The sequence below is a fragment of the Dipodomys merriami genome, unplaced genomic scaffold (assembly GCF_024711535.1).
Source record: "Dipodomys merriami isolate MVZ:Mamm:240054 unplaced genomic scaffold, mDipMer1.0.p SCAF_11, whole genome shotgun sequence".
Classification (NCBI taxonomy): domain Eukaryota; kingdom Metazoa; phylum Chordata; class Mammalia; order Rodentia; family Heteromyidae; genus Dipodomys; species Dipodomys merriami.
In genome coordinates this window covers 41,040,718-41,052,961 of record NW_027202382.1, presented here as the reverse complement: position 1 = coordinate 41,052,961, position 12,244 = coordinate 41,040,718, and the positions used below count along the sequence as shown (strand labels likewise).

At 40.2% G+C, this 12,244-nt stretch overlaps 1 protein-coding gene across 7 annotated transcripts in view; it reads left to right on the top strand.

Moving 5' to 3' along the window:
• The window catches only part of Mapkap1 (MAPK associated protein 1), a 242,154-nt gene that overhangs the window by 14,414 nt on the left and 215,496 nt on the right, over positions 1-12,244 (top strand). The window contains exon 1 of one of the 7 annotated variants that reach the window (XM_070013639.1): positions 10,668-10,688. The exons of the other annotated variants lie outside the window; for them this stretch is intronic. The gene's annotated coding sequence lies outside the window, so the exon portion shown is untranslated. Of the gene's footprint in view, positions 1-10,667; positions 10,689-12,244 lie in introns of those variants that run through there. 7 annotated transcript variants of the gene reach the window in all.

Sequence of the window (12,244 nt, the reverse complement as noted above, 5' to 3'; positions counted from 1 at the left end):
AAGTGGCACTATGGCTCAAGTGGTAGAGTGCTAGCCTTGAGCTGAAGAGCTGAGGGACAGCGCTCAGGCCCAGAGTTCAGGCCCCACGACCGGACCCCAAAAAAAAAAAAAAAAAAGAATTGATCAGTAAAAACTACAGACACAGCTCCTGCAAGCTGGAATCTAGTTTGAGAAGTATACAGCAATGACAGTAAGGATGAGTCTGGGATTATCAACCCTGAACTTGGTAAAGTTGATCTACCTGGAGCAGGTGTTTAAGGCTTGACTAAAACAAAGGTCAGTATGGCTGATGTACAAAGAACTAAGAGAAGTGAGAGATGGGCCTGCATAGGTAGGCAAGGCTCAGCCCTGTAGGAATTTGGGAAGTCACAGAAGGATTTAAGACTAACTAGGAAGCAATTGTAACCTGGGTAAGAGATAGTGGCTTGCACTAGATTACTGAAGTAGATAAAAGAGCTAGGATGCACAGGATTGGTAATGAAATGCCTTTAGGATTTATACAAAGAAAAAGGAGTCAAGACTCTTGATTGAGATATTCCATATTCTTTCTAATTTTATTTAAATTTGAGAATGTGTTTGAGCATTTCAATAGATAAAGGATTACTTTCCGGCTGGACTCCAAATGTACAGTTTTAGCAGCAAACTTTCTTTTTAGGTGAACTGCCGAGGACTGGGTTCTGTTGGGACGACGGAGGATACCTAGGGGAGGAACCTGGAATAGGATGGGGAGATGGCAAACAGACAACTCACACACATTAGGAGTGGATGCTGAGTGCGATTTAATGCAGAGGATAGCAATCTTTTATAACAGAATTCTCATGAGAAAGGGCAAAAGGTTACACAATCTTGCTGCATGGCTTCTTTCTTGGGTGGTCACCAGCTGGGCACCTGATAGGCATTTGTCTTCGGCTTATCTCTAAGAAATACAATGGGTTTGGGTTTCGATGTTTGTCACCAATTAACCATTACCTATTTTTATAGAGGCCTTAACTTTCCCATAAGATCTTTCCTGTCTCTTCTTTTTTTTTTTTTTGTCGGTCGTGGGGCTTGAACTCTGGGCCTGGGCGCTGTCCCTCAGCTCCTCAGCTCAAGGCGAGTTCTCTACCACTTGAGCTACAGCGCCACTTCCGGTTTTCTGGTGGTTTATTGGAGATAGGAGTCTCACGGTCTCTCCTGCCCGGGCTGGCTTTGAACCGCGATCCTCAGATCTCAGCCTCCTGAGTAGCTAGGATTACAGGCGTGAGCCACCAGCACCTGGCCTGTCTCTTCTTTAATAGTAAACTTTAAGGAGACCTAGCAATTCTCTTAGTAAATAGCAGGAGATTCTCTCTCCTAAATAATTATCTCAGCAATTGCCATACATTCTTTCTGTTTTAACTGAGCCTATAGCTTCTTGTAAATCCCTTACAAATAATTCCTTCTGCTGAAGTGACTTTGTGAAACCCCCAATACTTTTATATTTACTTATAACTTGTCTCCTAGCCTCCATAAGAGGGGTTTCAGGGTAGCACTTAACTCTGGTGAGTTAGTCATATTTTTTAAGACACTCATCAGATATTGGAGTCATCAACACTCTTAAGAAAGAGCTTTGAATAAGGGAACGTTGACAATGAGCAAGTACAAAGAGCAGTAGAAACAGTAAAAGATCAATAGGCACTCTTATGAGGGAAAGAAAGACAGAAACACATCTTTCCCAGGGGTTTGCCAGCCTTTTCCCTGGAGTAGGCCTCTTAGAAGCCCTATTCTCCGAGGTAGACTTCGGTGAAGTCCCAAAACTTTGAGATACGTTTCTGTAAAGCCCCATTCTCTGAGGTAGACTTCAGTGAAGTCCCAAAACTCAGAGATAGGTCTCTGAAGCTCCTACCATGGTCTGATAGATGGTTTCCCATGCTAAGCAGACTCTACTGGAGTCAGCGTGGCAGTGAACTTAGAAGGATATGAACATTGCAGTATCACTCTTGGGTCCTATAATGGGGCCACAGCTTTGTGAGGCAACAAGATAAGAACCAAGACCCATGATCTAGAGTGGATTAGAGCATTGCCTACTGCCCTGGAGGGAGAAGGTGCTCCAGCACACAAGGATTTGCTTCAGCAAAGTCAGATATTGGGCTGGGATTTTTAGCACTAGGATTAGTCTTTCTTAATTAGAAATGTAGGATACCAGCTAGGTGTGGTGGCTTATGTCTGTAATCCTAGCTACTCAGAAGGCTAAGATCTGAGGATCACAGTTCAAAGCCAACCAGGCAGGAAAATCTGTGAGACTCTTTTTTTTTTTTTTTTTTTTTTGGTCAGTCGTGGGGCTTGAACTCTGGGCCTGGGCACTGTCCCTCAGCTCTTCAGCTCAAGGCGAGTGCTCTACCACTTGAGCTACAGCGCCACTTCCGGTTTTCTGGTGGTTTATTGGAGATAGGAGTCTCACGGTCTTTCCTGCCCGGGCTGGCTTTGAACCGCGATCCTCAGATCTCAGCTTCCTGAGTAGCTAGGATTACAGGCATGAGCCACCAGCGCCCGGCTCTGTGAGACTCTTATCTCCAATTAACCACCAAAAAACTGGAAGTGGCACTGTGGCTCAAGTGGCAGAGTGCTAGCCTTGAGCTGAAGAGCTGAGGGACAGTGCCCACCCAGGTCCAGAGTTCAAGCCCCATGACTGACCGAAAAAAATGTAGGATACCTATCACCTTATGAAAAGAGAACTCTTTTCCCTACGGGAAAGGACTTGGAACCTCGCGTTTCTGCTTGAGGAATTTAGATCTATTTGAGGTAATCAACTTGTATTACAAATTGTTTAAAATTGTGTACTCTTAGCCGGGCGCTGGTGGCTCACGCCTGTAATCCTAGCTACTCAGGAGGCTGAGATCTGAGGATCGCTGTTCAAAGCCAGCCCGGGCAGGAGAGACCGTGAGACTCCTATCTCCAATAAACCACCAGAAAACCGGAAGTGGCGCTGTAGCTCAAGTGGTAGAGCGCTTGCCTTGAGCTGAAGAGCTGAGGGACAGCGCCCAGGCCCAGAGTTCAAGCCCCACGACCGACAAAAAAAAAAAAAAAAAAAAAAAAAATTGTGTACTCTTACTGTTCTGCTCAGTTAAGTACTTTGTTGGTATTGGGTTGGAATCATTTGAACTAGAGAAATCTAGGTTACAACCTGGAGTCTTCCCTTACTTGTTTGTGCACCTTCCCATAAAATTCATCCTTTAAAGTGGTACAATGTAGGGCTGGGAAGTTGGCTCAGTGGTAGAGTGCTTGCCTTGCATGCCTGAGGCCCTGAGTTCAATTCCTCAGCACCACATAAGCAAAAAGAAAAAAGCCGGAAGTGGTGCTGTGGTTCAAGTGGTAGAGCGCTAGCCTTGAGCTGAAGAGCTGAGGGACAGCACCCAGGCCCAAAGTTCAGGCCCCACGACTGGACCAAAAAAAAAAAAAAAAAAAAGTCGTACAATGTAGTGCATTTGTATATTTGCAGTGTTGTATGACTATCATCATTATGTCATTCCATAACATTTTTATCTTCCCCAAAAGAACCTTGAGTCCTCTAACAATTACTCTCTAGTCTTCCCCCAGCTTTCGGCAAGCACTAATTTACTTTCTATCTCTATGAAATCGTGCAATATAGTCTTTGGTATCTGCTACTTTTATTTAGCAAAATGTTATTCAGATTCATCTATATTGTGGCATGTATCAGTATTTATCTTTTTTTGTTGTTAAGTGTTCTATTGTATGTACTATAGGCCAATTTTATCCCTTCATCAGTTGATGGACATTTAGGTTATTTCTACCTCTGGCTCTTATGAATAAGGCTACCGTGTCACAAGTTTTGTGGGAACATGGTTTTCACTTCCCTTGGTTATATACTTGTAAGTGTTAGATTGCTGGATCTCATGGTAATTCTATTTTTACATACATTTTGAGGAACTGCCTAATGGTTCTCTGAAGAGGCTGCATTATCCCTTTTGCTTCAGCTCTCCTCAGACTCTGTATTACTGTGGTCTTTTTGGAGGCAACCCATGGCTTTAAAACATCCGTGAGCCTTTATAGTTGGGGAAAAAATTTCAATTTTCTCTGTTCAGTCAGGTTTATTTTATGAGCATATAGTTATCAGCATTAGTGGTAGAAATCAAAGAAGGCTCATAATGCTTTTCTCTCAAGGATTTCACAGTCCAGTGGTGAAACTTCATACTGGAAATTAGGAGATTCCAAAGCTAGTGAAAGAACCAACTGCTCAGATATTTGTAAATTTATGTAGTATGCATGGATCCAGACAGCGGTTGACTTTCTTTTCTTTAATTCTGGATTTTTCTTCCTAAGGGTTTGTCAGTTTGTCTTTTAACTGTTATTTCTTTGGTTCTTTCCCCTTCCAAGTCTTCCTGAGTGTATATATTCACATCCAGGGTATCAGCTGTCAATTGTATGTTAATTTCTCCCAAATTTGCTCAAAGCTTTCTTCTGAGCTATTTGAGTTTACTTATTGAGTTTATTTATTTATTTATTTTTAGACAGGATTTTGCTGTGCAACCCAGACTAGCCTTAAACTCATGATCCTTATCCCCTCTATCTGCCAACCTGTTCTTACCTCTGAGTCCAGTCTTACTTTGCTGGCACTATCACAAAAGCTGTAAGCTTTCCCTTTTCACATCTACTCAGTCACAAAGTTCTATCACTTTTTATCTCTTAAATGTTTTCTTGAATTTATAGAATCATCTTTCACTGCTTTACTTCAAATTTCATCTCTTCCCTGCGCTGCAGTCACAGCTGTATAACCTATCTTTGTCTTGCCCATTGGATTAATCTTTTATACAACTACCAGAACAATCTCTATGAAATGCCAATCTAATTATCAACTTTGAGCTCATGTTGTTCTAGTTAATAAAGGTACCTGTTCCAATATTTCTTGTTTCATTGCTGTCTCAAATGTTGCTATTTACCCACTCTTCCAACCTTCAAGCTTTTCCTCTTTGACAAATATATATATATATATATATATATATATATATATATATATATATATATATTCATTTATTTATTTATTTTATTTATTTTTTTTAGTCAGTCATGGGGCTTGAACTCTGGGCCTGGGTGCTGTCCCTCAGCTCTTCAGCTCAAGGCTAGTGCTCTATCACTTGAGCCACAGCGCCACTTCTGGCTTTTTCTGCTTATGTGGTGCTGAGGAATCGAACCCAGGGTCTCATGTATGCAGGGCAAGCACTCTACCACTGAGCCACCTTCCCAGCCCTACAATTTATCTTATACCTCAAAATAATAACAGTAATAATAGTAAATATTTGTACCATGGACTAAGAGGTATCAGACATATATAACATGTATTCACTCTTTCAGTCTTTTTCTGGTAAGCACCAGAATCATTCCCATTTATAGATGAGGGAATGGAGACACACAAGTTGGTACTCCCTGAAGCCCCACAGAAAGTGAGTGGCCAAGTCCAGATATGATCCCAGCTAGCTTGATGGTTGATTGTTCTCATTTTCCAGCCTGCTTTACCTAACTACTCTTTCTCAGCCTCCCCATTCCCTTGATTTTTCCTACTACAAAGGATTTTCTCTTTGCTTCTGCAATAACTCATGCATGGCCTGATGTCCATAGATAGAACTGGGAGGGATTTTATTGTAAATGCTTCCGATAAAGGAGCCAGCATTATCAGCATTATAAATTATTTCAATGTCATCTCTTTTTCTTCATCTTCCTGCTTTCTTTTTTTGGCGGGGGGGACATGGGCAGTACTGGAGTTTCAACTTAGGGCCTTGCACTTGCTAGGCATACTAGGCAGGTTTTCTATCATGGAGCCATATCATTTTGTGCTGGTTATTCTTCAGAATATTTCTTGCTCCTTGCTCTGGAATGTGTCTGGACTATAGTCTTCCTATGTTTTGCTTTCTTCTGTAGCTAGGATAACAGGACCATTTCACCACATTCTACTTCTTCCATTGAGATGGACTTTTCTTCCCTGGCCTCAAATCCTAATCATTCTAATCTCAGCCTCCCACATATCTAGGATGTTAGGCATTTGTCACTGAGTCCAGATATTGGTTGAAGGGGGGGGGGGGGTCTCTTGTGCATGCCTGGGTTCCTCGTGATCTTCCAGATCTCAGCCACTGTTGCTTGGAAGTTTTCTTTGTTTTTAAGACAACTAAGTTGTAAGTGACTACTTTGATATTCTTGGCCTTATTCATGTTTGTGAAGCCTGTATATTTCCATTATAGGTCATTATAGACTTTTCTAGCATTGTTTTCAACCTTTGTTTTGTTTTTGATTTTATGCTTGTACTGGAGCTTGAACTCAAGGCCTGGGCACTGTCTTAGCTTTTTTGTTCAAGGTGGCACTCTACCACACTCTACTTCCATCGTTTTTTAGTGGTTATTTGGAGATGAGAACCTCACAGACTTTCTCCCTGGGCTGGCTTTGAACCATGATCTTTAGAGCTCAAGGGTTTTTTTGTTTGTTTGTTTGTTTGTTTTTGCTGGTTGTGGGACCTGAACTCTGGGCCTGGGCACTGTCCTTCAGCTCTTCAGCTCAAGGCTAGCGCTCTACCACTTGAGCCACAGCACAATTTCCGGCTTTTTCTGCTTATGTGGTACTGAGGAATTGAACCCAGGACCTTATGCATGCAAGGCAAGCATTCTACCACTAAGCCACCTTCCCAGCCCTTGACTTTCTTCTTGATAGGAAATGTGATTTAACATTTTAATTCAGAATTCCAGCATTTTGAGGGTTGAACAGATGTTTTTTCTTCCCTTTGTTAGACTAGTGGTGCAGTGGATAAAGATTTTGATGAATAGACATCAAGTGTTACTTGGAACGGTATTCTGGATCCATAAGTATTATCATTACACTACTTCTTACTTGTACAGTATTTAGCAAGTTGTACCTTAGTTTACTGATTTATAAAACATGGATAATAACAAAATTTATATTTTAGTTTTGTGAGGGACAGAAATGACTTTTCCAAAGCCATGCAATTAGGTTTCTGGTAATTAGAACCAGAATTTGTATTTCCTAAGTAATCTTATGATTCACTGTTGCCTTTTTTTTTTTTTTTTTTGGTACTGGGGTTTGAACTCTGATTCTCACGCTTGTTAAACAGGTGCTCTTAGCACTGAGCCATGCCTCTAGCCCTGATTTTTGCACTTTACTTTTGAGATAAGTTCTCTCTTCCTGCCTGGGTTCTTTGTTCTTTGTTGAAAAGGGGTTGCAAGAACTTTTTTTTTTTTGGCCTGGCCTGGCCTGGCCTCAAACTATGTTCCCAATAATATCAGCCTCCGAAGTAGTTAGGATTACAGACACAAGGCAAGGGGCAGAAGGAGCAGGTGAATGGAACTGGAGAATCTTGAGATTTGTTTTCATTTTCTCTTGCTGCATGACAAATGAACACAAGCTTATCAATTTAAAACAAAAAAGCTTATGCTCACACAATGAGTTAGGAGTCAAGACTTCAGCTTGGTTTTTGCACATCATCTCAAAAGTATGAAGTTAAAGTGCTACCTGGTTCTGACCTAGCTGGGGACTCAACTAGGGAAAAAGCTTCCAAGCCTTTTCAGGTTGTTGGTAGAATTTATTTCATGTGTCTGTAGTGTCATATATATAATTTCTAGGCAGTGCCTCTCCTATCACTTTTGTCATATCCTATTGGCTGTCAGCAAATTAGGTCTCACCCACATCCAAGAGAGGGGGCAACCTACAATGGGATAGGTAGACCATGCCAAGAGGCATGAATTTCTGTAACTAACTTAGGATTCTGTCTACCATATACCCTTTCAGACCCATGAAAGCAATGTTTTTATTTTTCTCTCCATGCTGTAGCTCTGTTGTCAAAGAATGAAATCTGTATTAGATAGGCAGTTGAGTTCTATTTATAGTTTAAGCCTCTAAACTGGTAATTTCACACTGAAAAACAGTCTAGTTTCTTTGGCATTGTTCATTATTTTCACTCTAGGTAAAATTGTAAACATTTTTACCTGAGATCTTAAAGCCCCAAATTGTTTATTTTCACAAATATCAATCAAATCTGTAATGTCAGAGAGGCAACACCCATTGGAAAATAATTTAGGGCTACATTGCACCAAACTGACAGATTTCTTGAAACTGCCAGAAATGTTGGCAGGTTTGGAGTTTTGAGGGTGGTGGGTGGTTAGGTTGTCTGAAATTTCACAGCTACTGCTAGCTAATACACATTAATTTCAAAACATTTTGAAGAAACTGATTGCTTCATAACAGCTGAATAATATATTCTAATTTAGAACTTTATAGTTTGATGTGATTAATACTTAGATTCTTCATACTTTTCACAGGAAACATCTACTGAGCAAAATTTAGATCTTGACCTGTCCATTGATAAAATACCTCTTAATCTTTACAGAATTAGATATTTCCATCACTGAAGCTATATTTTTCCATTAAACCCTTACTGCTCAAACTAGGGTTAGGAGAATACTGGTGTGTGATAAGGTACTAGCAGCCAAGTAAGCATTGCACATTTTCTTGGAGTATCAATTTCAGGGACACATTTTTCTGTTAAACAGAAATATAGGATAGAATACGAAATATGGATGATTACTAAAAAATTCCCTGGGGCTAAGGATGTAGCTCAGGGGTAGAGTGCTTGCCTAGTATGTTCAAGGCTCTGTGTTCCATCTCTAACTCTGCAAAAAGAAAAAAGAACTGTTTTTTTTCTCTTTTCAAGATTTGGAAGTGTTCCAAGGCCATAGTATTTTGAGGCCAATGTTTGCAGGCCTCAAATGAACTTGCACAGTGTTTCCACTAGCTGCTGTTAGTCAAAGCCCATCACAGGGCTGGGAGGATGGCTCAAATAAAGATTTGCCTAGCAAGTTGGGGATCAAGGTTCAACCCCTAGTAATACATGCACATGTATGTGTGCACACACGTACACACACATGCACACACATATACACATACAGGGTAAGTAATTCATGTGTCCAAATTTAAGGAGTGAGCCAATAGACTCTGTTTTTTGATGGGCGAAGCTACAAAGTCTGACCTATTAAAATCTACCAACTACTTTCAGGCAAGTTACTTCTTTAAGTTTTTCTTTTTATTATTATTTATTTAGTCATTTGTGGGGCCTGAACTCTGGGCCTGGGCACTGGCCCTTAGTGCTTCAGCTCAAGGCTAGTATCCTACCACTTGAGCCACAGTGCCACTTCGGGTTTTTTTTTCTGCTTATGTGGTGCTGAGGAATCGAACCCAGGGCCTCATGCATGCAAGGCAAGCACTCTACTACTGAGCCACCTTCCCAGCCCCCAAGTTTTTCTTTTTAATCTATAAAATGAAGATGACATTAGTATTTTTCTTCTGGATTGGGTCTAAGTATTAAGTGGTGGTTACATGATGAGGAATGGTTACAGCTCATGTTAAGAGCTTAGGAGATGCCATGTTACTGTCTGTGTTTCTGCCTAAGAAAAACCTATTTGTCCTTAAAAATACCACGACCTCTCTTCCTTTACTGAAGCTTTCTGGGCCATTTCAGTCTGTTGTAAAATGTAGTCTTAGTGTCTCAGTTGGAAGGTTGTATGTATATTGCCTTGTGTTATTTCCCTGTTTTATTTTTTTCTGGTGGTGCTTGCTATTGAAGTCAGGGCTTGGGTGCTGTCCAGTAGTTTCGTTTTTTTTTTGGGTCCAGTCGTGGGGCCTGAACTCTGGGCCTGGGCACTGTCCCTCAGCTCTTCAGCTCAAGGCTAGCGCTCTACACTTGAGCCACAGCGCCACTTCCGGCTTTTTTCTTTTTGCTTATGTGGTACTGAGGAATCGAACCCAGGGCCTCAGGCATGCAAGGCAAGCGCTCTACCACTGAGCCACCTTCCCAGCCCCAGTAGTTTTGTTTGTTTTTTTTTTTTTGCTCACGGCTAGTCCTCTATCATTTGAGCCACAACTCCCTTCCAAGCTTTCGTGCTGATTAATTGGAGATAAAAGTCTCTTGGCTTTCTTGCACAGGTTGGCTTTTAACCTTGATGCTCACATCTCAGTCAGTGAGCCACTGACCTCTGGAGCTGTTATTTCTGTATGCCATGCCTATGACTTAGTTTTTGCTAAAGCTTGTAAGTAAGCCACAGAAGGGACAGGCCGGTGTTTGTATCTTTTTGTAAGGTTCCTAATATCTAGTACTTAGGTAAGGTTTAAATGAAGGACTCTCGTTCAAAAGAAGACAGACATTTCTGATTTACTTCAGTAAATCCTTTTACTCCAAGTGTGAAAGTGAAAATGGGAAAGGAAACAATAAACTGCAGGTATATGGCTTTATCATTGACTTTCTAATGAAATTAGATGTTTTCATATGGAGAAGATTTTAATCCCCAGAACAATTCAAAGAAACATCTCAATTTTTGCTAATCAAAAAAGAAAATAAATAAGGTTTAGTTTAAAGTTAACAGAGATAATTAGAGGTTTAAAAGCAATACAATATATTTTATGTTAATAAAATTATTTTCTCCAGGAAGTATGAATTCTGAACTGTAACTAGATCAAACAATGTTTAAATCTTAGTAGAAAGAGGTTCTGTTGCTTTCTGTAAGTGGAAAACTTTAAATATAATAAAAAGGTTCCTGATTTGTTTTTTTCTTTTTTAGCTTGTGATCACTCCTTATTATGGAAAATAAATGTGATTGCTTTTGTACAGGACTCAGGTTTAACTTGCCTAATACCATGAAGTCGGGGTACAGTGTGGAAAGGTAAAAAAAAATCTCGCATCTGCTGTTACATGTTGTTAACTCCCTTAGCAGACGTTAAATCATTTCAAGTACAATAATAGTGTGGGAGGTAAATTAACTAACCATTAACAATCTTATAAATACACAATTAACATGCCAACATTTATATGACACATTGATGGGGCAGCAGTAATTTTTGATTGGGAGTTTGCAGACCTTTGAGAAGCCTCAGGCTGTTGCTTATTCAGACAAGTTTGCACAAATTGCAGGTGAGGGGGCTGCAAGTCTGCCTGACAGAAGGAAGTATGGGTAGTAGTTTGAAGAAGTCTGGGAAGGGGAATTTCTTTCTAATCATTTGACTAGACTTGAGTATTTTATGTCATATCATTGCTTATGTCAGATCCTTAGGGCATGAAAGTATACAAGGAGGACTCATTTGCTTATGATTAGTTTTTTGAAGAAACAGAACGCTTCAAGTATGGACTTGGAACTGAAGTTGCATGAATCATTAGAGATTTTGAAAAATACACTTAGGCAGGTCGAGGTATAGCTCATTGATAATGCACTTGCCTAGCATGTGTAACCCTGCCCCCAGAACTAAATATAAGTATATAAAAAAGTATATAAAAAATATACTTAGCCCTGAGTATATATGGTAGCCCTCTATGGTTTCAGGTCAAAAAGTAGATGGTCTTGCCGGGCGCTGGTGGCTCACGCCTATAACCCTACCTACTCAGGAGGCTGAGGTCTGAGGATCGTGGTTCAAAGCCAACCCGCGCAGGAAAGACCTTGAGACTCCTATCTCCAATAAACCACCAGAAAACCGGAAGTGGTGCTGTGGCTCAAGTGGTAGAGTGCTTGCTTTGAGCTGAAGAGACAGCGCCCAGGCCCAGAGTTCAAGCCCTACAACTGACAAAAAAATAAAAATAAAAGTAAATGGTCTCTAAAGTTTCTTTCATGTGTATATTTTGTGTAATTTATTTTAATTTTGGAACAACGATTACATGGACTACTTATTTCTTGCTATTGTACAAATTAATGCTGTATTAGTAGGGGGAGCTAAGGATCTGTCTATTGCAGGGTCTGTCTTACATCTTTCACTAAGACCCATGAGAACAGTTTTTCTCAGGCCTTAGGACTGAAAGAAGCATAATAGGATTTTAAAAATCCTTTTTGTTATGATTATTGTGACATGTTACTTTTTGTTTTGAGTGGCTGAGTAGTAAAATGCCTAAGATCTCAAACTCTTAGATTTTATTCTTAGTTATACTGTGTAGATTCATAGCTCTGTTTGGGTTTTAGCTACTTTCTTGGAAACCTTTGCGTCACTTTTTTTTTTTAACCTGTAAAATGGGAATACAATTAGTAATGTCTTAATAGTTTTATTTTGAGTGATATATGAATTCTTGGGGAAAGATAGACTGGTTCTACCTTTCTTAGTAAATTAAGGCTAGCTGATGTCACTGTGTTTTGCTTCCCAATTTCTGTAGTCTACCTGTTGCAAATATCCAAGGTCTTATGGCATGCACTGATTTATCCTGAATTATTTCCCTTTTGCCATTGTTCTTGTGTGTGTG